Below are 25,592 nucleotides of genomic sequence, written 5' to 3'. Positions count from 1 at the left end.
TGCCTATATCTATTGACATGCATTAACAGACTTTGTGCACATTTAAATTGAATATGATATGCATAATATTTATATATTATTTATATATTATTAATAATGTTGAATTTATAAGATTGTATATTATATGTGTTTTAATAAAACATATTAATTGAATGTAATGTCATGACTTTCTGCGTTAGCATAAGTAAATTCCTGCAGAGCTTGTATTTTGTGATCTGAGAAGCTTAGCCTTTTGGTAATATATCCTATTGATGAAACATGGAAAAGTTGTACCATATTGTCCTTGAAACCGGAACAGTGTGGAACATGGACTGATATTGTACACAATTGCTTCAAACCAGCATGGATTCACACGGATGGAAGATGTTCTCAGGATGATCCTGAAAATGAATGCACATGTTGCAGTTTGGACTCTTGTTATCGATTTTATTGGATGGTGCCCCTCTAACGTAACATGAACTGATTCCCCTGCAAATCAAATCATTTAAGGAACTTTGATATTGCATTGTATTTTGGTCAGATTTAGAGTCGGATTCAGATGCATTCAGGTCCAGAGGCAGAGAAGATGTTTCAGTTCCCCAGATGCCTTTCAAATTGAACTTTTGCTGAAGAAGAATCTTTGTATGCTGAACCCAAGGAGAGGTATATTTCTCTCTACCTTGCCCATGTCATTTGAATTGTCCCATTGAGATTTAGAATTTCCCCAAGCCCCTTCGGGTGACTCTTAATCGAGCTCCTGACATGCTGAGGGTTGTTTCCCCTTTTTATTCAACTTTGTTCGCCTTAGTTGGAACCTGACTGTTCTGAGTTTTTAATTTTTCCAAATTCTTTTGGTCCATTCTGTTCTTTTTGTTTTGCCTACATGTGTTCATCCTCACACATGCTAGTCCCTGATTGGACCATGGTAGGGTTGTCTCTTCACTCATAAAAATAATTGAACTATTTGTTAAATTTGATTGATGTATGCGCAGACTGAGCAACACTTATTACCTTTGAGTCAGTTGATTTTAATAGTGCTTTGTATTTTGGCCCTAGCCAAGCCCCGCTGCACACGGCACAAGGCAGTGCTCTGCAGTGGTTATATTAACATAAAGGCCCTCATCTTGACATTGGCGGTCGGCTGACCTCCACACCAGCGATGGCGGTAGTACCGTCCCCAGGCCGGTGGTGAAGACCGCCAAATTATGGCCATTGCCGTGATCCCTCCCACAGACAGCCAATATACCACCTGAACTGCCAGTGCGGTCCGTCCACTGACCACAGCGGTAGCCATCTTTAGGCAGGCGGAAGACAACGATCTTCATCATGGAGATGGTAGGCAGGCACCTCAGAAGGCAGGGGGGAGGAGGGTGGGAGGGGGTTTCATTTTGTGAGGGGGGTCCTTAGGCTTGGGAGGGGACAGGTCTTTGCCCTTCTGTTTAGGGGTGGAGGAGTGGCCTTGGGATGGGGGGGCGGAGTGCCACTCTTTTTCCCCTTAGTGGCAGGTGTACTTATAGGGGGAGGAACAGGAGTCGACTGGGAGCTGGAGGTACTGGGCTTTCTCTTACGGGCAGGATGGGGGGTGGAGGAGGGAAGAGGTCAAGGCGGGAAAGGAAAAGCTTCTTAGGACCAATGGGGTGGGGTGTGGGAGGAGGATTGGGAGTGGAGGTAGAGGGAGTGGTTGTAGGAGGAGGAGCTGTGCTGGACTTGGGTGCAGGTGCATGGACAGTGTGCGTGTGTGAGGTGGATGGCTGTTGCGTGTCTGAGTGGGAGCGTTTATGTGTCTTTGGAGGGGGCAGACAGGGTAGGAGAGGACAAACAGGACGTGTGTATGTATGTTGTGGTGGTATCTGCAAGTGAGGTGGGTGTGCTGCATGAGGTGGTGATGGTGGCGGTGGTGACTGTGCATGTGGTGTGTGGGGTGCATGTCTGCGTGTCTGCTGTTGTGGTGTCTGTGGGCAAGGCTGTACAGGTGGAAGGATCTGGGACTGATGATGCAATGCATACAGGTATGAGTGCTGATGTGAGTGTGAGGGAAGAAAAGGAGTGGGAGACAGTGGAGGCAGTGGCTGTTGTAGTATGTGCATCTGTGTATTGACTGTGTGTGTGCTTGTGAAGTGAAAAGTGGTGGCTTTGTTTGTCTGTGCAAGTCCTGTCTGTTGTTTTGTGTGCATGCTTGTCAGATTGTGTGTGTGTGGGATGGGTTGGGGGAGAGGGCTATGGGACTGGGAACAGGTAGTTGGAGGGGGGACGGAAGAACCAGGGACACTGGCTGCCATCAGCCTGGAATGATCTCTGTAGGGCAGCCAAGCCACCGTGAATGCCCTCCAGGAAGACATTGCATTGCTGCATTCGGGATGCCAGCCCCTGGATGGCATTCACTATGGTTGACTGCCCTACAGGGATGGAACTCAGGAGGTCAATAGCTTCCTCACTGAGAGCAGCTGAGCTGAGTGGGGCAGGGCCTGAGGTGCCTGGAATGAAGGAGAAGCCCAGCCTGCCGGGTGAGTAGGCATGGGCAACTGGGTGGGGGGCTACTGGGAAGGTGGTGCTGGTACGGGGTGGTGGAAGACGACGTAGCTCGGGTGGTCCCAAAGGGGTCCGCCACCACCAGGGAGCTCCCATCGGAGGAGGAATCTGAGTCTGTAGTAGTCGCTCCTGTCTCCCCCGTGGTGCTCCTTCACCCTCCAACCCACTGGTCCCCTTGGTGTCTGTGCTCTCCGCCTCCTGGGTCCCATGGGCTGCAGCTCCCCCACTCGCAGGTGCCCTTGCTCCTTCACCAGATGATGCTAATGCACACATGGACATGATGACAAAAGGAGAGAAGGAGAGAGGGAGGAGAGAGAAAGGTAGCACTGGGTAAATCACAGCACCAACAGCACATATGGCATACATATCACAATCACTCACTGGGACTTACATTGGGCAGTATGGACCACAGTGACAAACCATTACCTAGGTGCAACAGCAGTAAGGAACCCAAACACTACCAACTGCACACCTACTGGGACTAAGCCCTGTCTGCCATGGTATGCTAGCTACTTAGCAATACCAAATATGCATACCACCGTACATAGCTAAGCAGGACCACACAGGAATAGCTAAACCGATATATTGGGGCATCCACTGACTAGAACCTTGTACCCAAACCCCATGGCAGCCAACAAATACAAAATACCACACAGTCTGTACTCGCCCCCATGTGGCTGCACTGCTGCCCTCAAGCGCCCATCCAACTCCGGATTGGCCACCACCAGAATGCAGGCCACTAGGGGGGTCAGGGTCCGACGGTAACTCCTCCCTCATTGGGAGGCTGTCCCCAGCTGGGCCTCCGCGGTCTTCCGGGCCCAGCGTCTCAGGTCCTCCCACCGATTCCTGCAGTGGGTGCTCCGCCGACTATGGACCCCCAGGGTCCACGTGTCCTTGGCGATGGCACGCCACAACCCTTTCTTTTGATGGGTGCTGACCTGCAGAGGAGACACAGACAGAAGGACACCATGAACTATATAATCCAATCTTCACACAAATGTCTCACATACTTCAAATACCCCTCATCAAGCACACACATGACCCAAACCTCTGCATACACATTGGATTCCGCCAACCCCCCCCAAATGACACACTGCTAGCACACACATACATCTACATGCAGCTATGTTGCATCCAACGTACCCATGATGTACTCACCTGTTAGTCTGGAGTCCCATACAACTGCCCATACAGGGTTAGGACCTTATCCACAAGCTTCTCCAACTCCTCGGATGTGAAGGCTGGGGTCCTTTCCCCTGCAGCATGGACCATCGCAGGTTCCAGACACAGGTCACAGCAGCACACACAGTGGAGATGTAGTACAGTGGAGAGTCAGGAATCAAGTGAAGTGGTAGAAAGAAAATGGCAGTCACATCAGCAGTACTGAACACTGTCACCGCTGGCGTTGATCATCATTGGTTCCTGTACTCCATAGAGCCGCATGTTGGCCAACGAGGAGTAGCACGGAGGTGCAGACCGCCTTCCGCCATAATGCCTAACGCCGGCGGAGTGAGGTCACTTCCACCTGTCCCTGCATACAGGACAGGCGTTTGCCATTTCCTACTGCTCGTACTCATGTTGGGAATATGTGTGTCATTGGTATCGACTGTTCACACCTAGACAATTCCAGTCTCCTACATACATACATGCACTGTGTACTATGATGTTGTGTGTCTATAGGTTCTGTAGTCACACCCATTTTACTTTTGGCTCACTTAGATACCAACCACTGCGGAGGATGAGGAGACAAGCACCTGTGTACAGAACCCTTGTGAACTTGGCTACACTGGAGGACCGGCACGTCATACTCACCTACCGTCTGGACAGGGCCACCATTGCTGAGCTGTGTGCACAATTGGAGCCAGATCTAATACCTGGTCTCTGTAGCACTACAGCTATTCCCCCTGTCGTACAGGTACTCTCAGTGCTCCACTTCCTGGCAAGTGGTTCATTCCAGGTGACAGTGGGTTTGCCTGCAGGAATGTCACAGTCAATGTTTTCGATAGTTCTTGGAAGGGTTTTGGCTTCCTTGCTCAAACACATGAGCAGCTACATTGCATTCCGCCAGAGTGAAGATTTGCCCACTGTGAAGGCTGGATTCTACGCCATGGGACACATACCACATGTGATCGGGCCATTGACAGGACCCATATTGGCTTGGTCCCTCCCAGGGCAAATGAGAAGGTATAAAGGAGTAGGAAGAGTTTCCACTCAATTAATGTCCAGATGGTGTGCCTTGCAAATCAGTACATCTCCCACGTCACTGCCAAGTTTCCTGGATCCATGCATGATGCCTACGTCTTGAGGAATAGCAGCGTCCCACAGGTGATTGCACGACTACAGAGGCACAGAGTGTGGCTCATAGGTGAGCATGAGTCTTCACACAATGCATTTCAGTGTATGGCAACTGGAGATGTACTCATTGCCATTGTAAATGGGTAATGTGTGTCCCTCACTACTTCCAGGTGACTCTGGCTATCCAAACCTGTCCTGGCTGTTGACCCCTGTAGGAATCTGAGAACAGGGGCTGAAAATCAGTACAATGAGGGACATGGCCGTACCAGAAGGGTTGTAGAATGCACATTTAGCCTACTGAATAGGTTCAGGTGCCTCCATTTGACAGGTGGGTCCCTATGCTACCCCCCTAAGAAGGTCTGCCAGATTGTGGTGGCATGCTGCATGCTGTACAATTTGGCCCTCAGACACCATGTTCCGTACCTGCAGGAGGAGAGGGGTGACAATGCACCTGTGGCAGCAGTGGACCCTGAGGACAGTGAGGAGGAGGAGGAGAATGTGGACAACAGGGCACATATCATACAGCTGTACTTCCAATGACACTCAGATAAGACTGTAGATCTGCTCACGTCTCCATTTCCTTTGAGTGTTCTGTGCCAGCTATGTTGAGCCAATCCCTGCCTTAACCTTTCAATTGACTGTCACTTATGCCTTCCCTTTTTGCAGATGTTGGTGTGGTCACAGCAGTGTACTGATGTGATGGCTACAGACTGCTTCACAACATTTATTTGATGGATTCACATTTTACAGGACATTTGCACAGGATAATACAGTTCATTACATTGCACATTTCTGTCTGATAAAGCACTATTACTCCGGTTGTGTTCAAGGGTGTTTATTGAAGTGATATTAATGAAGGGATAGTGTAATAGAGTGGGGTGAAGGTTGAGGAAAACCACAGTGTAGTGGTCCAATTGGCCTGGAGCACAGGCACAATGTCATGGGGCCATAGGATGAGGAGCAATGGCAGCCCAAAGTGAACAAGGTGACTCAGTGGCACACAAGGGGGACATTCTGGAGGGCCTCATTTCCTGGCAGTGGTCTTGGTAACAGTCTCTGTTGCCTGTCTTGGTAACAGTCTCTGTTGCCTGTCTGGGTCACAGGGAACGTTTGAGGGGTGGTTCTTCTGCTGCAGAGGGAGGGGTGTTGGTGGCCTGTGGGTCCTGTGGCAGGTCCTCCTGTACACTAGCTGCAGCAGATGTTGATGGCTGCTGAGTGGAGTGGCTAGTGGTAGTGGGCAGCTGGTGTGCTCTGTTCTCCGCATGGTGTTGGCCATGCCACCCAGATCCCCTACAATTGAGGCCATGTTGCCATTTATGCCTTGCAACTGCTGCATGACCTCCTGGTGATGTACCCCCTGCAGCCGCTGGTTCTCCTGCATGATGGTGATGACCTGGCCCATCCTGTCCTGGGATTTTTGGTATGCCCCCAGGACATGTGTGAGTGCCTCCTGGGCAGTCGGTTCCCTGGTCCTGGTCCCCCCGGCGCACAGCTGACCTCCCACTGTCCCTGGCCCCCTGTGCCTGTGTCCCCTGAACGGTGTGCCCACCCCCACTTACACCAGAGCCTTCTTTGTCTTGCCTGTGTGGTGTCGACTCCGGTCCTGGGACAGGTTGGCACACTATTGATCGGCGTGTCCTGGGAACAGAGGATTGGGGACGTTGGGTGGCTGCTGTGGTGTTTGAGTCAGAGAAGGGGGCCCTGTGGTGGACTGGCTGTGGGATGTGGAAGCCGACTGACCTGTGGTCCCAAATGGGCCAGAGAGTTCATCAAGCTCGAGACATCCAGAATTGTTGTCATCACTGGGGGCATCTTCTAGTGGCCGTGGCACCTGCTCGCCGCTGACATTGGTTAGGGCACCTGTGGGGATATAAGGGATTTGTTAAGGTCATTGTCTGTCATATTTTCCACATTTCTACCTTTCCCTATGGGTTTGGAGTAGTCCTCCCACCTTGGTAGTGTATGGTGTTGGATTGTTGGATTGGTAGTACTACATGCTGTCCATGCGTTGCTTGTGGTTGTGCATGCAGTGGTGGGAGGGGTGTGCCTGCAGTGGGTAGGGCATGCAGGGGTATGGATTTACGTGTGATCATTGGGCTGATGCCCTATGTGGGATGGGGTGGGGTGTGGGGAGTCGGGGTTAGGGGGTGACATGCCATCCATGAATTGGTGGAGGTAGGATAGTAATGGTGACTTACCTGTGTCCAACCCTCCAGTGACTCCAGTGAGGCCCTCAGGATGCAGTATTGCCAAGACTTGCTCCTCTCATGCTGTCAACGGTGGGGGAGCCGGTGGGGGTCCACCACCGGTCCTCATGATGGCAACCTGGTGCCTTGATGCAAGGTCGTTCCACCTCTTTCAGATGTTGTCCCTTGTGCGTGGATATTGTCCCACGGAGTTCACCCTGTCCACGATCCTCCGCCATAGCTCCATCTTCCTGGCAATGGAGACCTGCTGGACCTGTGCACCAAACAGCTGTGGCTCTACCCTGACAATTTCCTCTACCATCACCCGCAACTCCTCATCTGTGAAACGGGTGTGCTTTTGTGGGGACATGCCTATTGTGTGCGTTCTGCAGACGGTGTTCAGTGTTGTGGTAGGGTGTGTGGTGTGTGATGCGTGACGAATGTATGGGTGGATCTGGTGTTTGTGTGCAGTTCTGTAAGGGATTGGCCTGGCAAGGTGTGACAGTCTTTTCGTGTTTGCAAGGGATTGTGGGTTGTGCGGGTGTGTTTTATAGTGCTGTTGGTGGGTGTGTGTTTATGTGTCAGGTGTGGGGTTTTTGAACTGACCAATGTTGGCTTGTAGTGGTGATCGGTGCCCAATTTCACTGCGACCGTGTGCACCACCAGTGGTTGACCGCCGTTGAATGTCCGCTGTGGTGATTCGTGGGTCATAATTTGGAGGGCGGTGTTTTGCTGGTGTAGCGGTGTGGGTGATGGGTCTGACAGTTTTTCGCCTTAGTTGGGTGTGGCGGACTTGTGGTTGTGGCAGTTTTCTGCCAGTTTTGTGTTTGTGTGTCATAATCTGGCGGGTGGAATACTGCCTCTGCGACGGTCTGTTGGCAGCTCTCACCAGGGCGGTCTTTGGAATAGACCGCCAATGTCATAATGACCACCAAAGTCTTTAAAATTACTTTACTTTAAAAAAACATAGATATTCACTGTAAAAAACAAAGGTTACTGGGACGTTATAGTTAGGCTCACATTTCAAATGTACAAAACCAAAGAAATTCAGCTGATATAGTTAGAGTTATTTCAAGTAACTACAACTTGTGTCCTAAGGTAACTGCAACTTGTGCCCTCACCATGCACTGCTAATCACCCCACCTATTACAGCACTCATCACATCTTTTATAACATGATTAAAAATATCAATGTAAAATTAGCAGTCAAATTATTGATGAGAAAACTGTGCTTGGCAGGGGCGTGAGTTATAGTTACCTTGGGGCACAAATTATAGTTACTTGAAATAACTCTATCTATAAAATCCTCACTATATCATCCCTGTAACCTTTGTTTTTTAGTATATATATATATATATATATATATATATATATATATATATATATATATATATATATATATATATAAACATACATCTTCAAGTTACTTGGAGGTGGAGTCAAGAATTCTATCCCAGGTTATATGTACTTATCTTCAGGATATTTTGATTATCAATGTTTTAAATAAAATATTTTTATAAAACAATATTTCTGACATACACCTGTTACAATAACTTTATCTCAAATATCACCTCATAAAAATATTGGCCCTCATCCTGACCTTGGCGGGCGGCGGAGGCCGCCCGCCAAAGTCCCGCCGTCAGGTTACCGTTCTGCGGTCGAAAGACCGCGGCGGTAATTCTGACATTCCCGCTGGCTTGGCGGGCGGCCGCCTTCAGGCCGCCCGCCAGCCCAGCGGGAAAGAGGCTTCCACGATGAAGCCGGCTCGGAATCGAGCCGGCGGAGTGGAAGCTGTGCGAAGGGTGCAGTTGCACCCGTCGCGTATTTCACTGTCTGCGCAGCAGACAGTGAAATACATTTAGGGGCCCTCTTACGGGGGCCCCAGCAGTGCCCATGCCAGTGGCATGGGCACTGCAGGGGCCCCCAGGGGCCCCGCGACCCCCCCTACCGCCATCCGGTTCCCGGCGGGCGGACCGCCGGGAACTGGATGGCGGTAGGGGGGGTCGGAATCCCCTCGGCGGCGCAGCAAGCTGCGCCGCCTTGGAGGATTCCAAGGGGCAGCGGAAAACCGGCGGGAGCCCGCCGGTTTTCCTGCACTGACCGCGGCCAAAGCGCCGCGGTCAGAATGCCCTGCGGGGCACCGCCGGTCTGTCGGCGGTGCTCCCGCCGACCCTGGCCCCGGCGGTCTAAGACCGCCGGGGTTAGAATCACCCCCATTGTGTCCTAAAAATATTGTTTTCACAAATATCACCTCTTTGAGTGTAGGTTAGATATTCTATTATCTCTAATGTAGTGATATTTGTGTAAAAAGTATTTTGAACACAATATTTTGTCAGACGGTATTTTGGTTCTAATATTCTGCTACCACACAGGTCAGTGGGGAGAACATTCCATAGAAAATTCCCCATGGTCTGGATAGTATTCTGTATTGTGCATTACTTATCGGTTTAGTGTCTCACAGGTCTTACAGTGAGAGCGTATGTCTGTGAAAACTTTATTTAAGCCTCACACTCAGGCCACTCATGTTTTGCAAGTCGATGACAAGTCTTGTTTACAAGTTGTATTAAGAAAATATGAAATTTACCCATCAGAAGGACAAATTCCACATTCCACTCTGGACAAGAATTATGAGGTCTTAATGCTGACTGTATTTCCACATTTTGTTTACAGACAAGCAGAATTCATTGTTTGAATTGTGCTTCTGTTTACCTTGATGACATCGCTTGAGCTCATTTGACTCTGCTTGTGCCAAGATTTTGGTTTTCTATATTGTGGTATGCCTGTGTTTGCAAACATTAGCACGTTAAACCCTAGACTATTTGCTAATGCTTGTTTGGTTACTTTTGAAGAATCAGAATTTTTGGCCCTAAAGACCTGAATCAGAGGTAGTGAATCTGCCAAACAAGGTGACATCTCCATGATTTTTGGAGTTAACTATGGAAGAACTGCTACCGGTATATACTGCTAATGGTCCACCTAAGTGTCACGGCTTCTATGCCACAGATGGTGGTAGAGTGGTCCTTTTCAGGGTGCCTTGTATGTCTTGCTTGCAACCATGTTTGGAGCTCCACAAAACACTAACATACAAAATATAGTGGCCCTTCACCAAGAGGTGAGTAGGCTCACCAGCATGTTAGGGAGGGTAAAACCCAGGGTACCCACAATGTTCTTCTCTTTTGGGGGCACATTTTCATTGTCCACATTCATGGATGAAATTCCATCATGCACTATGGTCATCTCCCAAAATGGATTCTTCTGATGCAAAGGCAGCCATTTTGGTGGAGGAGCCTCAGCCACTAGTCAGCCATTTGGGTTGAGGAGCCTCAGCCACCAGGGCAGACAACTCAAAATGTAGCCGAATTGTCTTCACCAATATGACAGAGAACTTACATTTGACACAGTGGCTGACAGAAAGTCAGCTGGCAAACCGGTCCTCAAGTGTACTTGCTTAGACGTATGAAGAAGCACCTTTGGGGAAGTGTGTGAATAATACAGTTATTACTTTGTTGTGTGCCCCTCCTCTAGTAGATCCCTGTTCCCACCAATCACTTAGACCTACAGCTGCTAGAAATTGTCCATATTTACATATATTTCCCAGGAAGAGTCCCAGTGAAAGCCATTCATATTTCCAAATGCGGATTCAGTCAATGAGGAGCAGGCCTATCACTCATTAAGAATAAGTAGAACTGAGGTTTGCAAAAAGAACTCTGAATCAGGCCCAGTGATGATATTAATGTGTTCATATTTGTGTGACTGCAGAAGGATCTGGCATGCCTTTCAATTGGTGCAGTCTTCCCATTTGACTCTGAGTATTCAGGATGCCTGGCTTCCAATAAAGATTTCATTGTAGTTGAGAGGGAGGTGGAATTTGTTTACTGTGGTCACCTGTTTGCAGATTTTCCTATCTCATGACCAAAAACTCTCTGAAAAACTCATGTCATTAATTTTTCAAAAAGGTTCCCTAAAACAAGTACAGAGAGAATAGGTTTTTGGTTATTCCCGTTCACTCATTGGCTCTCCTATGTTTTTCATGGTTTGCCATTGCTTGGAGGAGCTGTTGATCAAGACCATGACATTTCATGGATAGTCAGTTTGACTCTTTGGTGTTCGCACTGTGTTTTGGTGTTGTGGCATCAAGTAGTCCTTTTATTAGACTGCAGATTAGACATGACATGTAGCTAATAGCTAATTGACAGCCATGGGGTGTTGATCAATGTATTTATTTTTCAGACATAACATTTTAAGGCTTTTTGTTTAACAAGAGTGTGCTATTTCAATACCTTCACCTGTCATAAAGACATAGGTGGTCATTATGACATTGGCGGTGAGTGATAAAGTGTCGGTAATATCGCCAACAGGCTGGCGGTATTTACCACCAAATTATGACCATGGCGGTGATACCTACCATAGACAGCCAATGTATCACACCAGCCGCCAGGGTGTAAACACCATTGACCACGGGGTAGCCATCAACAGCCAGGCAGAAGACAAGGTACCGCCCATCATATTATGACACAGCACACCGCCATGATTTCCGGGGCAGTACCAACACCATCAAAAGCCTGGGAGAAACACAACACAGAAGGTCAAAGACTCACCATTAGAGACACAAAAAAGATCATTACCGCCATGGAACCGGAACTGCAGGTCTTCCCAATGCTTTTCTACACCATGCTCCACCTGGAACGCCAATGCTGATGAAGACGACGATAGTGAGTACAGCTGCCTAGCACACAAGGGAGGGAGGGAGGAAAAGGAGAGTGACACACACATGCACAAGACACACCATACACACACACACACCATACACACAACCAGCTGCAGATGAAAAAAAATGTCACAGGACACACGTCATAATAATGCAAGGACAAAAGTAAGGCAGAATTGAAAATGTATTTGCATGACAACAACCACCATTAGTACCAAAGTGACAAATATTATAGATGAACCATTGTCCAGAAAGGGCCAATGCCCAGTCCAAAGTACAAAAGGCCCACATGGCCACAGGGTAGCGTCCAAGCCCCAACTTGATCCTGATATTCACCGCACCAAACTGTGCAGGGGCAACATGTTGGATGTGCAAAAAGATATGGATAGTGCACCACTGCACAAAGTCAGTAAAGTCCAGTAACACAACGTTGTCTTTTAAAAATCTTCATTTTTTATTATTGCTTTTTCTTGAACAAACGAGCAATCAGCCAACGCGTTTCATCCTACACAAAAGGAGTTCTTCAGGGCTTATATTTGCATGGTCTTTAAATTGATTGTATTTCCATATTATTGGAATTAAGGGGGTTATTCTAACTTTGGAGGAGTGTTAATCCGTCCCAAAAGTGACGGTAAAGTGACGGATATACCACCAGCCGTATTACGAGTTCCATAGGATATAATGGACTCGTAATACGGCTGGTGGTAAATCAGTCACTTTTCCGTCACTTTTGGGACGGATTAACACCTCCTCCAAAGTTAGAATAACCCCCTAAATGTCCAACCTATTATTACCCATAAGATAAGGGATCAGCCATGTCTGTCCCGGTCGGCATTGGTATAGCATGCAGGGCTAGGCATTGGGGTTAGTCATATGTGTAGGTGCAGTGTGTGGGATGTAGTGGAGTGATGGGAGTGAGGGTGAGGGGGTGTGATGCATGCAGGTATGAGGGGTGATAAGCAGTAAATCTTGACTCACCAGTGTCCAGTCCTCCGGCAACCCCAGTGGTCCCTCAGGATGCAGTATTGCCAAGACTTGCTCCTCCCATGCTGTGAGCTGTGGGGGAGGAGATGGGGGTCCACCGCCAGTCCTCTGTATGGTGAGCTGGTGCCCTGCTGCCATGGAACGTACCTTCTTCCGTAGGTCGTTCCACCTCTTCCTGATGTTGTCCCTTGTTCTTGGATGCTGTCCCACGGCGTTCACCCTGTCCACGATTCTCCGCCATAGCTCCATCTTACTGGCAATGGATATTTTCTGTACCTGTGCTCCAAACAGCTGTGGCTCTACCCTGACTATTTCCTCCACCATGACCCACAACTCCTCATCAGTGAAACAGGGGTGCCTTGGTGGGGACATGGGTGTTGTCTGGTGTGTAATGGTGGGAGGGTGTTGAGTAATGTGGTGGGGTGTGGGATGGGGGTGCATGACGGGTGGGTGGGTGTTTGTGGTGTGTGTGTGTAGTTGTCTCAGTGGTCTTGGTTTCAGTCTGGTGGCAATAATTGGGGTTCATAAATGGTTGTGGGTAATGTGGGTGGGTGTTTTATGGTGCTGTGGATGGGTGGGTGTGGTGTGTGTATGAGTGTCAGGTGTGTGATTTCGGTTTTGGACAATGTAGTGTTGTTTTGTATTTGGGTGTCCATTCTGAGCGTGTTGGTGTGTACTGCCAATGGTTTACCGCCGTTGAATGTCCGCCATGGTGATTCGTGGGTCATAATGTGGTGGGCGTTGTTTTGTTGGCATAACGGTATGGGTGTTGGTACTTTAGCACTGACCTTTGGGTTGGCGGATTTGTGTATGTGGCAGTATTCTGTCGGATTGGTGTGTGTGTGTGTCATAATATGGCGAACAGATATCTGCCACCTTGCGGTATGTTGGAGGCCGTCACCGCAGCGGTAAGCGCATTTACCACCAGTGTCATAATGAGGGCCATAGTGATATTCAATAATCATCCTCACAAATTCATTAATTTACTCTGCCATCATGATAACTACTTTTGCCTACAAAATAAAGATGTTTGCACACAGCCTTTCCTAAAGATTCATATAAAATACTTCTCTCTTGCCAAAAGTATCCCCTCTGTAATATTTTGGTCTATATGACTTTTAAGTTTACCACTTACAATGCAAACCTCATCTTGTAACACGTTTCATAACTTTTTTCTTTGAGGTTACATTCTAACCTTGCTAGTGCAGTGTGTCAAGAAAAGGGACCCTTATCCCACTTACCATATTGTTGGGGTCCATGATGTTGCTTCATTATGGGATTTTCTTTATAGGACAACTTGTGGAACTCACATAAGCTAGCCAGGCTACTCACCAAACATTTCTAGCAAAAAAGCCAGACGCCACTGCTTTGCCAATACTTGTTTTCAGAAGTCTTTCTGTTGGACTTTTTTCCTTATGCAGGGTTATCCCCAATCTTTTTGCCTCCTGTCTCCTAAATTTTCTGACCTGTTGTTGTTGGCTTTTGAACTCTGAGCACTGCTAACCAGCGTAAAGTGCAAATGCTCACTGTGTAAATTTTATGGGTAATTGGTTTATACATGATTGGCATATTTGATTTACTGGTAAGTCCCTAGTACAGTGCACTAGAGGTGCCCAGGGCCTGTAAATCAAATGCTACTAGTAGGCCTGCAGCAATGGTTGTGCCACCCACATTAGTAGCCCTGTAAACATTGCTCAGGCCTGCCACTTCAGTGTTTGTGTGTGCAGTTTTGAACTGTGAATTCAAATCAGCAAGTGTACCCACTTGCCAGGCCTAAACCTTCCCTTTTCTTACTTGTACGACACCCCTAAGGTAGGCCCTAGGAAGCACCATGGGCAGGGTTCAGTGTCCCAGAGAGGTGGCATCCCCGGGCTTCAGTAAGCCTATGAGGGGTGCCCATTCCAGTATGACACGTAATTGTGCTGCTCTATAATATGTGAGAAAATCTGGCACCTCCAATCCTCCCCGATTTCGCAGGAGGGTCAACAGTTTAGCAGATAGATGTGCCCAGTGCCCCTGCCAAATAAAGTGAGTGACTATAGTGCGAAGTTCCGTAAAGAAATCTCTGTGGACCTCAATGGGAAAAACCTGAAATAGATACAAGAGTTGTATAACCCACCCATGTGAGGTATGTTAGTGCCCAGCTTTTTAAATCAGCCCTCGGCTGTTAAAGCAAGGGGACATAGTTGGCCTTGAATAAATCAGCAATCCTAGGTGTCAGTTTTATACCTAAATAGGTTATCTCATTTTTTGCCCATTGAAAGGGGAATGTCGACAAAATGTCCTCCATCTCCCTTTGGGGGGCGCGGTCGTTAAATTGAGTAAATGCGATTTTTTGAGGTTTACTTAGAAACCAGAAACTTTCTTGTAAGCCTTGAGTTCTTCCTGAAGGGTCATTAGGGAGTTATAGGGAGTAGTGAGGGCAAGTAATATTTTGTCTGCGAAGAGTGAGATTTGGTGTTCATCCCTCCCGAAAAGTAAACCTCTAACTGCAGGATTGTTTCTAATCTTGGTCGCTAGTGGTTCAATGCTAAAGGCAAAAAGTAATGAAGAGAGAGGATACCCCTGCCTCATCCTTCTCTTCAGTTTGGAAAAAATCTGAAGCCATACCATTGACAACCACCCGCGTCTGGGGCAAGAGTAATTACTCCTTATCATAGTAATAAAATGCTCCCCAAATCCAGTGGCAGTAATAATGCAGCATCTTTTTCTGCGTGACCTTCTCTATCAAGTGGACCACCCGCTGTAAATTATCATGGGTCTGACAGTCTTTAATAAATCCAACTTGTCCGAATGAGTGAGTTCGGGGAAAATCTCTTCTAATCTGTTGGCCAGAACCTTGGTGTATATTTTAGCATCTAAGTTTAGTAAGGCTATTGGCCTAAATGAGGCACAAGCTCGGGGGTCCTTCCCTGGTTTTGGAAATACTGTTAATAGGACTTCGCCCATGGTGAACGTTACAGTCCGTAGCTCTGTCAAATGACTAAAGAGGTCAGTTAAATAAGGGGTGAGATCAGAGCTAAAGGTCTTATAAAAGTGAGCATTAAGGCCATCTGGACCCAGCGATTTGTTGAGTTTTAGAGCGTCTGTAGCCCGCTGTTCCTCCTCGCGGGACATGGGATTATTCAGGGCCTTATTAGCTTTAGTGGAAACTCTCAGTAATGAAACCTCTTCTAAGTAGGCTTGAAGCTCCACCACATCCACCGGCTCGGTGGAATATAGCTATTTATAAAAGTCCCAAAATAATCGGGCCTTCTCGTTTTTCTGAATGATGTAGAGCCCCGTTTGTATCTTGTTTTTGTCCTATGGACGCCTTCGCCCGTTTGGTCCGCAATTGCTTCACTAGTTTTGCGCTAATTTTTGTCTCCATGTTCATAAACAGTGTTTTGTAAGTGTAGGAGTGTAGGTTCGGATCTATTGGCATACAGGGCTTGCAATTCCCCCTTGAGGGTTTTCACTGTTCTCTGTAGCGTAAGGGAGGGCATTGCTTCATGGGCTCTTTCTGCTTTATCAAGCTCTACTTCTAGTAGGAGCCTCTCCTCTGTTTCTGTCGGTCAACTGAGGTTGCCAATGAGATACATTTACCCCAGATGACCGCCTTAAAGGCACCCCATGTCGCAAAGTGGGAAGTATCCTCCGGTCGGTTAAGCCAGAAATAGTTCCTGACAGTTTTCCTAAGTTCATCTCGCATGGGCCCATCCCGTGTCAACACATTCGGGAAAAAACATCTATGAAACTTAGGTTGTATTACTGACATATCAAGAACAACCTCCAGTGGGGCATGGTCTGAGACAGCAATAGGATAGCTTTTTGATGAGACTATGGTCTGTTGCAGGAGCTGGCTAAGGAAAATGTGATCTATCCTAGAATAAATCCTGTGGGAATGAGAGTAGTATGTGTAGTCTTTCGCGTTTGGGTGTATGCTTCGCCAGGCGTCTAAGAGACCCAGATTGTGGAGAGCTGTTTTCACTGATTTTGAGAAAATGCCTGTAGTCCCTCGGTGAGTGTGGGTGGTGTCCATGGCCATGTCCCAGATCATAATAACATTTCTTAGGAGGACGATTTTCCCTCCTGCAAAGCCCCCCAGGGTGATTTTGAAATGATGGATAAATTGTGATTGACCTGTGTTGGGGGCATATAATGCAGCTATTGAGCATAGTTTACCTTGAAGTATCCCCTTGATCATGACGTAATTTCCCTTGTTTGTCCCCTTTACTCCATGATAATTGGAAGGTATTGAGGAGTGTAGGAGTATAGCTGCCCCGTTGAGTTTAATTGGGGTGAAGAATCTGAATATTTGTGGGTATTGTTTATGGTGTAATCTCAAGTCTTCCCCCGTTACAGGTGGGTCTCCTGAAGTGCTATGATACCAAAGCGGTGGTCCCCAATATATTTCCAAAGCGGGGACCGCTTGTTAGGAGAATTTAACCCCTTCATATTCCACTTTAAGAAGTTAAAGGCAACCAATTATAAGGGTGTCGTGAATGATTTTTGTCAGCCCCATCACCTCCTCCCCAGTCACATCTCTCTCTTCCATCCTGCTCTTCCCTCCTTCCAAGTGCTATCACCATCACCAGGACACTACTAAGGTCAATTTAACATAAAAAACATTCAATGAAACATATATTAACATATAACTGGAGTATTATGCTCCAATTTCTTAGCATCATTTAGTACAGTGGAGGGTAGTGGACCTATACCCATGTCAGTAAACCGCAAGCATTTGTCTCATAAGTTCAGTCTGAGGCTTGTGGTCCTCGGTCCATAAACAGAAGGAGCTGAGTTGAGCTGAACCGGAAGAGGAAGGAGAAGGAAGAAGGAGGAGTTACGTCTCAGTGCGTTCGTCCGTCTGCCCGAAACGCCAAAGCCCCGTCTGTTGGCCTGAAGCCCCGAAGCACCGTAGCCCCAGCACTAGGGCCAGCGCAGCGGGAGCGTCAGCGCCAGGGCAGCGGGAGGCAGCGGAGAGAGGCGGGAGAGAGCGGGTTCCTCCCCGCGATTTTGATGAGGTTGCAGGTGCGGAAGGGGAAGGGAGCCGTCGAGGACTGTGCAGCCCGAGCAACGCAAGTAACGCGAGGCACACGAGGCACACGCCTGGTTCCATGCCGGCAGTGGCAGGCTAGCCAGGATAACCAGGAGGGGAGACCCCCGAGGCCACTAGGACCATCTAAGAGCCAGGCAGTGGACCGGGAGGATCGGAATCCCGTGGAATCCTGTGGAAATCTTGGCAGGCGCAGGCGCAGGCGCAGGCGTACCAACGGTGAGTGAGGCAGGAGGGTCGAGGCGTCACGGGGCGGAGGGCCTTGGTTGTTCCTGTGAGGGGGTGGGGCTTGGTGAGGAGTGGTGAGGCGTGCAGGGTGGTGGTCAGAGGCCGGTGGCCGGTCGGTGAGGGGTGACGCCGGGTTCTGTGGAGCGTGCCAAAAGTGTGGTGGAGATTGGCAGTGTGGCTGCGCGATCCCACTGCCTCTGCGCGCTGCCTTCCCCCGGCACCGGTCTCCCCCATACCACCTGTCTGGGGCTCCATCACCGTCTCCCCTCGGTTTTCTCCCTCCAGCCTCGTCTCCCTCTCCTCCAGGGTCCTCCTCTCCTCTCCCCTCACTTCCCCCTCACTCACCTCTCACCAGGCTTGCGCCCATCTAGCCAACTTCACGTCATCTTAAACCATTTTTCAACAATTAAAAAAAGGAAACCTGTGCCAAGAATCCTTCAAACTGTACCGCTGGCTAGGAGAGTGCTGGGTGAGCGCGGCTGTGTTAGTTAAAAGCTGCGGAGTGAGTGCACCAGGGCAGCACGGAAGCGGCCCAGCCAGGTCTGGGTGCAGCCTGTGGGTGCCCTGTGTGCCCTGCTCACCAGTTGCACCTAATATCGACAACCCCTCGACAACCCCTCGTTCCTGAGGCGTCCAACTCTTCAGGTTTCGCAGCTCGCTGCTGCATCACCTTATCTACCAACATTCAGCAGGAGGCTTTGTGCTTAGGACCCATCCATCCCCTTCCAGCCAGGGTGAGCGCAGCAGTCTTAGTAAACTGCAGCAGAGAGAGCGCACCGGGGCCACACGGAAGCGGCCCTGCCAGGTCCGGGTGTGACTTGTGAGAGTCCCGGGTGCCCCGCTCACCGAGCATCTCAGGTCATCAACACTAGTCCATCAGTCTCAAGCAAATTGAGTCCCTCCTGCAGAAATCTGGGCTAAGAGAAAGCAGCCATGAGATCAGGACGACTCAGGCTGCCAAAAAAGGGTAAAGTCAAAACTTCAAGACCTCAAAGGAGGGCGCAAAGGAAGGTAAATTGCTCTGCACAGAGCCCGCAAAGTAGTAGGCCAGATCAGCAGGTATCACCCCTCACTCCTCTGCAGGTCTAACTCAAGAAAACAGGGGTTTCCAACAAGTTTGCCTTTCTTAAAGATCCAGCTGCAGCCTTCTTCTCAAATCTTGACACCGACGTGGGCCTGCCAACCCCTTTGGTTCCACAACCAATGGCCACTGGGCAGTTGGGGCTCGAGGTGTCAACAAACCCCACTCAACAATTAGGTGTCGATTTCCCCATTCAGGAAGCTTCTAAGCGTCTGGCCCGAAGTGCATAATGACTGCTCAGCTCATGAACGACTAAACATCTCCAGGGTCACTAGCAGCCCAACAGTGCGTAAAAACCTGCAGGCGGGCAGTATTGTGATCACGGCTCTGTTTCATGTTCAAGAGAGGGAATCTCATCAAAGTGACCAACAGCAGGGCGCATCTATCAATCCCAGTAACACAGACCCTCTATTCTCCACAGGTATCTCGACAGAGGTACACAACGACATCGTGCATGAGGGAATGCGCCAACAATCGACCCCCATCCCGCGGTTAAATCTTAATACCCAGGGGAGCAATGAGAGATTGGACATGGGCTTTGAAGTAGCTACAGGAATAATGGAAGACTCTTGGTTGCAGTCACTCTCAATAACAATCAACAAAGATCTAGGTGAAGCACTGGACTAAAAAACACTTGACCTATTGAATCCTAAAGATCAGTATTCAAACCAACCACTACTGGTGGGCAGCACCGAATACAGTTCCTCTATACTGCAACAAGAAAGGCCGCCTAACTCAACTATTGAAATTTCAAGTGGTATAAGCAAACTACAACATGACATCGAAGCAATGGCAAGAAGCAACCTGACTATTTCTCCCCTGGAGACTATCAATAGAGAAGGTAAAATTATTTCCAAAAGTTCCACTCATGCAGGTTACCCGAGCAGCAATATGGAAGATCTCACTCGATTACATGCCTCACTGTCAAACGCTCTACATACTTCAACGACAGCTCTTAACATGCAATCGGATAAGCTTGACTTACAAATGGATCTAATGAAGGTTATTGCTATCCACATCGCCGATATCCATCGTAAGTTGGATCTGCTGGCCATCCGGCCAATGGAGCAAATAACTAGTCAACAGCAAGCCTTTTGCCACTGTGGCCCAGTAATAAATAAACTAAGCACATTACCAACTATTTTAACAGAGATACTGCAGAAAGTTAAAACAAGCAATATCGATGAAGCAACTTTCAACAATACAAACCACGATTCAGGTGATATAGTCATACTTCAAAAGACACCAGGTTTGGCGGCAAGTAGTCCTATAAAAAAGAGGCAAATACCCAGGGTATATACTCAATTAGTATGGATGAATCACCACAGCTGAAAGAAATAGTGCCCACTAACTCAAACGAGTGTCCAGCTCTAAAACCGAAACCCCTATCTAAGAGACAAAAAAAGCGAGCCAGGAAGACAAGGAAACAAACATGTGCCAAAGCTGTTAATGACAATCTTTACCCAATATTTTCGGTGTTCCAGAAATCACAAACCCAAGGCTCTGGGTCTTTAGGGAATCAGAAGGCCCTAAATCATGGGAAAGCCACAAGGGTTGGGGCAGTCAATGGTTCAGGTCTGTTGCCAAATGCTGCTTCACCAAAGTCAGTTGTACACAAAATGTCTCAGTCGACAGTACAATTTCAGTCTAACCCGCATGCCTTGGAGATGAGGGTGATGGAACTTCTGGACCAGGCACCCCGACAGAGGTGTCCAACGGAAGAAATGCACATGAGTAGCAAAAAATCTTCAAACCAACCAGACGCTCTAATACCGAGAAAGGACCCACCAGGGTCAATAACAGCTGGAATACCAAGACCAAAGGACTTTCCACACGCAGCGGCGTCAGCTGGCACTCCATCCGGTAGGAACAAGAAGCAAGTATCTCCTTGACAAGCTACCACTTCGTACGCAGCTGCCACACAATTCGCAGCAACTCTCCCGGGTACTACAGCGGGCATCATGTTGAGCCTCAAGTTACACCCAGGGAAAGGATCTTGCACCCAAGCTGGTGCTACGCAAGTCATAGAAATTTCCCCAGATACAATGTCGGGTAATCGATCAAGCCACAAACCACACTCAAGAAAAAATACTGATGAGGCAAAAGCACAGTCCATAAGTCAGAGTCTTAAACTCTCCCTCTCAGCATACGGCTCGCAATACGGCATTAATAACATCAGCAGGGAAAAGCACCAGATAACAAGCCCAAGTTACAGCCATCCCTCTAGGGTGGTTACAATCACAAACAATCAAGGGCTAATAAAAACCAAAGTTACGATTCATAATAGGCAAACTTCGGCAACCAATCTCTTAAACAAAATGTCCTCAATTAAACAAACACCCATATTAGAAATGGTACCACATAGTAGCCAGTCGGAGGAGGGCCAGTTGAGAAGGCCACCGTCACAAAGAAACACCGATCACCCCCATCAATTACAATATACTCATGCCACCGAGAACGATCGGGAATTAAGGCAGATCCTTTTTACCCCACAATATAAATCACTGGGCCAACAAGACAGCTTAAATAGGGGTAACATTCTGAGGCTTCTCGCTGAGTTCCCATCAACTAAGAAAATCGTATCCGCAGATCTGACATCAGTGAAATTCCTCTCTGGCAGCGCTGAAAACGGGCTGGAACAAACACTAACAATGTGGAGAACAAGTGATATTGTTACATTAATTATGGCAGTCAAACAGCAATTCGAAATTTGGGGCATACGGTTATCAGAACCATCCAGTCAACGCTATCCCTTCACCCTATTTTGAAAACTCCCAACGGCCCTTGAATTCGTAGGGGGCCCGGAATCCGAGGAACTGGAACAAAGGCAGTTTAAATGGAAGGTACCCAACTCAAAAACTATCAGTGGCCCCCCAACTGTACTGAAGGGAGAGCAGGATGAATGGAGATGGATGGCTCACACTTTAAATTCGAGGAGAAATAATTGACTTAGCGCATCAAATGCAGTAAATATAGATCAAAGTTTGGCTGTCACCATAATGTCCTGGAACATCGCCGGTGTAAAAACTATCATAGCAGACGGGTTCACAGCAATGACCAGTTGCAATTATTCCATAATCCTACTACAAGAAACTTGGCTGGAAGACCCGATCGAATTAGGAGGCTACTCACTACACCAAATTAGTGCCAAAAAATCAAAGAAATCAGGTAGGCCAAGCGGTGGCCTAGCCACATACATTTCTACGGCACTTCTTGTTTCAACAGAGCAGTTGGCTTTCTCAAAGACCGACTTGTAGGCCATTAAAATCACCTTTAGTAATAATCAGCACACCCCGCTAGTCATCTTTAATGTCTATGCCTATCCGCTGAAAAATCGGGAAGTACTGCTCTTTGATGAACTACTGAACAAGGTAGAAGAGATAAGATGTGCCAATCCAGCATGGGACATATTAGTGACACGCAACTTTAATGCTAACTTAATACACACTCCAGAACCAGATGAACAACTGGCAGCTGAAAATGCCATATGGTCAGTGCCGCTGCAAATATCGCTAGCACAGAAAAGACTGGACACAAGGGGTAAACAACTGGTAGAGGCACTAGAGCACATGAGTATGAGGGTACTAAATGGCAGGATCAACAATGACGTCCCTCCAAGCTTCACTCATCATAGCACAAAGTCCGCAACAATAATAGACTACACAGCCGTGTCTCTTCCCTTTCTAGCTCATGTTAGCAAATTTAAAATTAAACCTACTCTCCACAGTGATCACTCATATCAGCACATAGAACTCGTTTGGAATGCTCCATGCCTTCTTCCAGCTATAAAGAAACTAGGAACAATAACATCTATCAACCTAAACGGCCTGATCTGGTCGAAGTCCTCATTACCAAGGCTGTGTAAAAACATAAAATCTTTGCTTCAATCGGCAATATGCCAGGATCTATCAACAGTGGAAGCGTGGGCCAGCTTTCTACGGTCAGTGCCCTCTCTTGGCTTCGCCATATAATAATCAGACAAGGTCTTCAAACCCACCAGTAAAAATTTTAGAACTAAGGAAGGAATTGAGGCGCAACCTTAGACTAATAAAAGACAGATCTCCCACAGAAACCCAATGCGCCCAAATAAAAACCCTACAAAAAAATTATAAGAATCAGGTATGGCAAATGCGAACCAAAAAGGAGGACGACTTCTGGCTCAAATTAGTTCATAATTCAAGGAAGGCCAAATTCAAGGGCCTTTTGGACAACAGTGAATAGAATCAGCCGGCAGGTAAGAACAATAAACTTCACATCAGTCCCAGAAGGAAAATGGGTGGATTACCTTGCCGACATTTTCTTTAAACCACCCTCATCTGAAGCAAATCATTATCTGAAGGAGTCAATAAAACTCACAGACGTCAGTCAGAGTAGGACAGGGTTCAGTGCCAAGAACGTCGCCCTAGCCATCAGGAGGGGTCGCAGGGACGGGGCCCCTGGTCCTAACGGTCTTCCGCAAGCTGTCTTTAAGGCTGATTTTGAGTATTGGTCAACTACACTGTCAATCCTGTATACTGAAGTTGAGTGTAACACAATCATTCCAGAAAGTTGGAGAGGATCCATCATTAATTCAATATACAAAGGGGGTTGTAGAGCAAACCCAGCCAGTTACAGATTGATAGCGCTAATTGACAGCGAGGCCAAATATTTCGCCACCTTAGTCCTGGCCGCACTGCTCAATTGGTCAAACTCAAATAACCTGGTTCCTCTGAATCAAACTGGTTTTCGGAAGGGATATGGTACAGTGATTAACATTCTTACACTAGGAGACATTGCCAATCGAGCAAAATGCTCAAAGAAAAAACTATATTTATGTTTTGTGGACTTCAAAAGTGCTTTTGATCGAGTGGATAGAGCACTTCTCTGGAGCAAATTGCAAAGATGGGGCCTGCAAGAGCGAACTCTTAGATGCATAGAAATGCTATACGACAAAACTTGGGTGCAGGTCAAGGTAGCAGATGGCTCAAAAAGTTCTAGGAGGATACCGATAAATATAGGACTAAAACAGGGCTGTGTTTTGACCCCGCACCTTTTCAAACTTTTCACGGCAGATCTTTCATCGAAGCTGGACGCAACCAACTCACACTCTCCAAGGATGGGAAGTCTCTCCCTATCACACCTTTCATACGCTGACGATATTGTTCTGCTAAGCCACACGAAAATAGTGCTGCAGCGGTTGGTCAGTACCTTAGGTGAATATGCAATGACAAACAAATTAGAAGTTAACACCTCAAATCTGAATCTAGCAAACAATATAAAGTTGAACGGCATTACTCTAGAAACAACTCACTGCTACAAATACCTTGGCTTTACCATTGACAATAAGGCCAATCTCGCGCCGCAGACGCACTACATTGCACAGAAGTGCAAAGCTCTAACGTTTGCTTTCTGTACCCTAGCAAAAAGATTAAATGGCCCATTTTATAAACCGTTACTGTCTGTTATGTCGGCCAAATTCCTCCCAGCCACTACATATGGAAGCGCAGCTCTACATGGGAAAGATGCCCTGCTACTGGATCAGCAACAAATAAAAACCTACAAGCAGGTCTTTAAACTTCCTCGCTCCGCTTCTCCCGCACAGGTCAGGTTAGAATTTTGCCTAATACAACAGCAGTTGGGCAGGAAAGTGCACACAATAAAGTCCTGGTACAAAATAAGTAAAAACACAACTAGCCCCCTAGTCGTGGCATTATGGTATTCAGTGAACAACAATTCAAAATCAGTATACAATAGGTATCTGTATAATTCTCTGCAAGAGACAGAAATGATGCACCTGTGGGACTCCAACATCTCATAGAAAAGGAAATAGGATTGCAGTCCTTTCTAGCTGACAAATCTAAATTTGCACAACGCTCGCACTCCTGGCTTCTTATGCACACTTATACCACCTTGGCGCCATCACAATATCTGATCTCAACTTTCGCACGTCGTTCGCTGGCTCTTCGTCTAGGAGCTCTACCATCTAGAGCGGACCAACCGTCTTGGAAGAATGGAGGACAATCTTCCTGTAGGTTATGTAAAGGCCCCAAGGAAGACATGGTCTACCTGATTTGTATTTGCCCGGCCTTAAAAGAAGCACGACGACAACAGTTAAAACCAGTTTTTGAGAGGAATTGTACTCGTTCTTGTCGGCCAGCAGTGATGCCAATGTTTGACCCTCACGATCCACAGTCAATCTGCAGATTCATCAAATTTTTGTCTGTCCACACCGCAAGCGTAAACTTGCTATTTAGGACACACCTTAGCTGACAGTTGGCTCACTTTTAAGCGTTCAGTTATTTTATTAGTCGCGTATCAAAGTTTTGGAAATGGTATAGCACGAGGAAAACATATTTTAAGATGACTCAGTTAACAAGGTAAAAGAGGCGCACTTCTAACCTGGTAGAGAAACCCGTAGACGTAACAGCAGGTCCCTCGGCTGCACACATTGAGTTAGTATTCAACATCAACCGCACCACGGACATTAAGGGGGTCATTCTGACCCCCGCCGGCGGTGGAAGCCGCCCGCCTGGCGGGAACCGCCAGAAGACCGTACCGCGGTCACAAGACCGCGGCGGTCATTCTG

Source organism: Pleurodeles waltl, chromosome 5, assembly GCF_031143425.1.
Source record: "Pleurodeles waltl isolate 20211129_DDA chromosome 5, aPleWal1.hap1.20221129, whole genome shotgun sequence".
Taxonomy (NCBI): Eukaryota; Metazoa; Chordata; class Amphibia; order Caudata; family Salamandridae; genus Pleurodeles; species Pleurodeles waltl.
Note: the sequence above shows the minus strand (reverse complement) of the source record.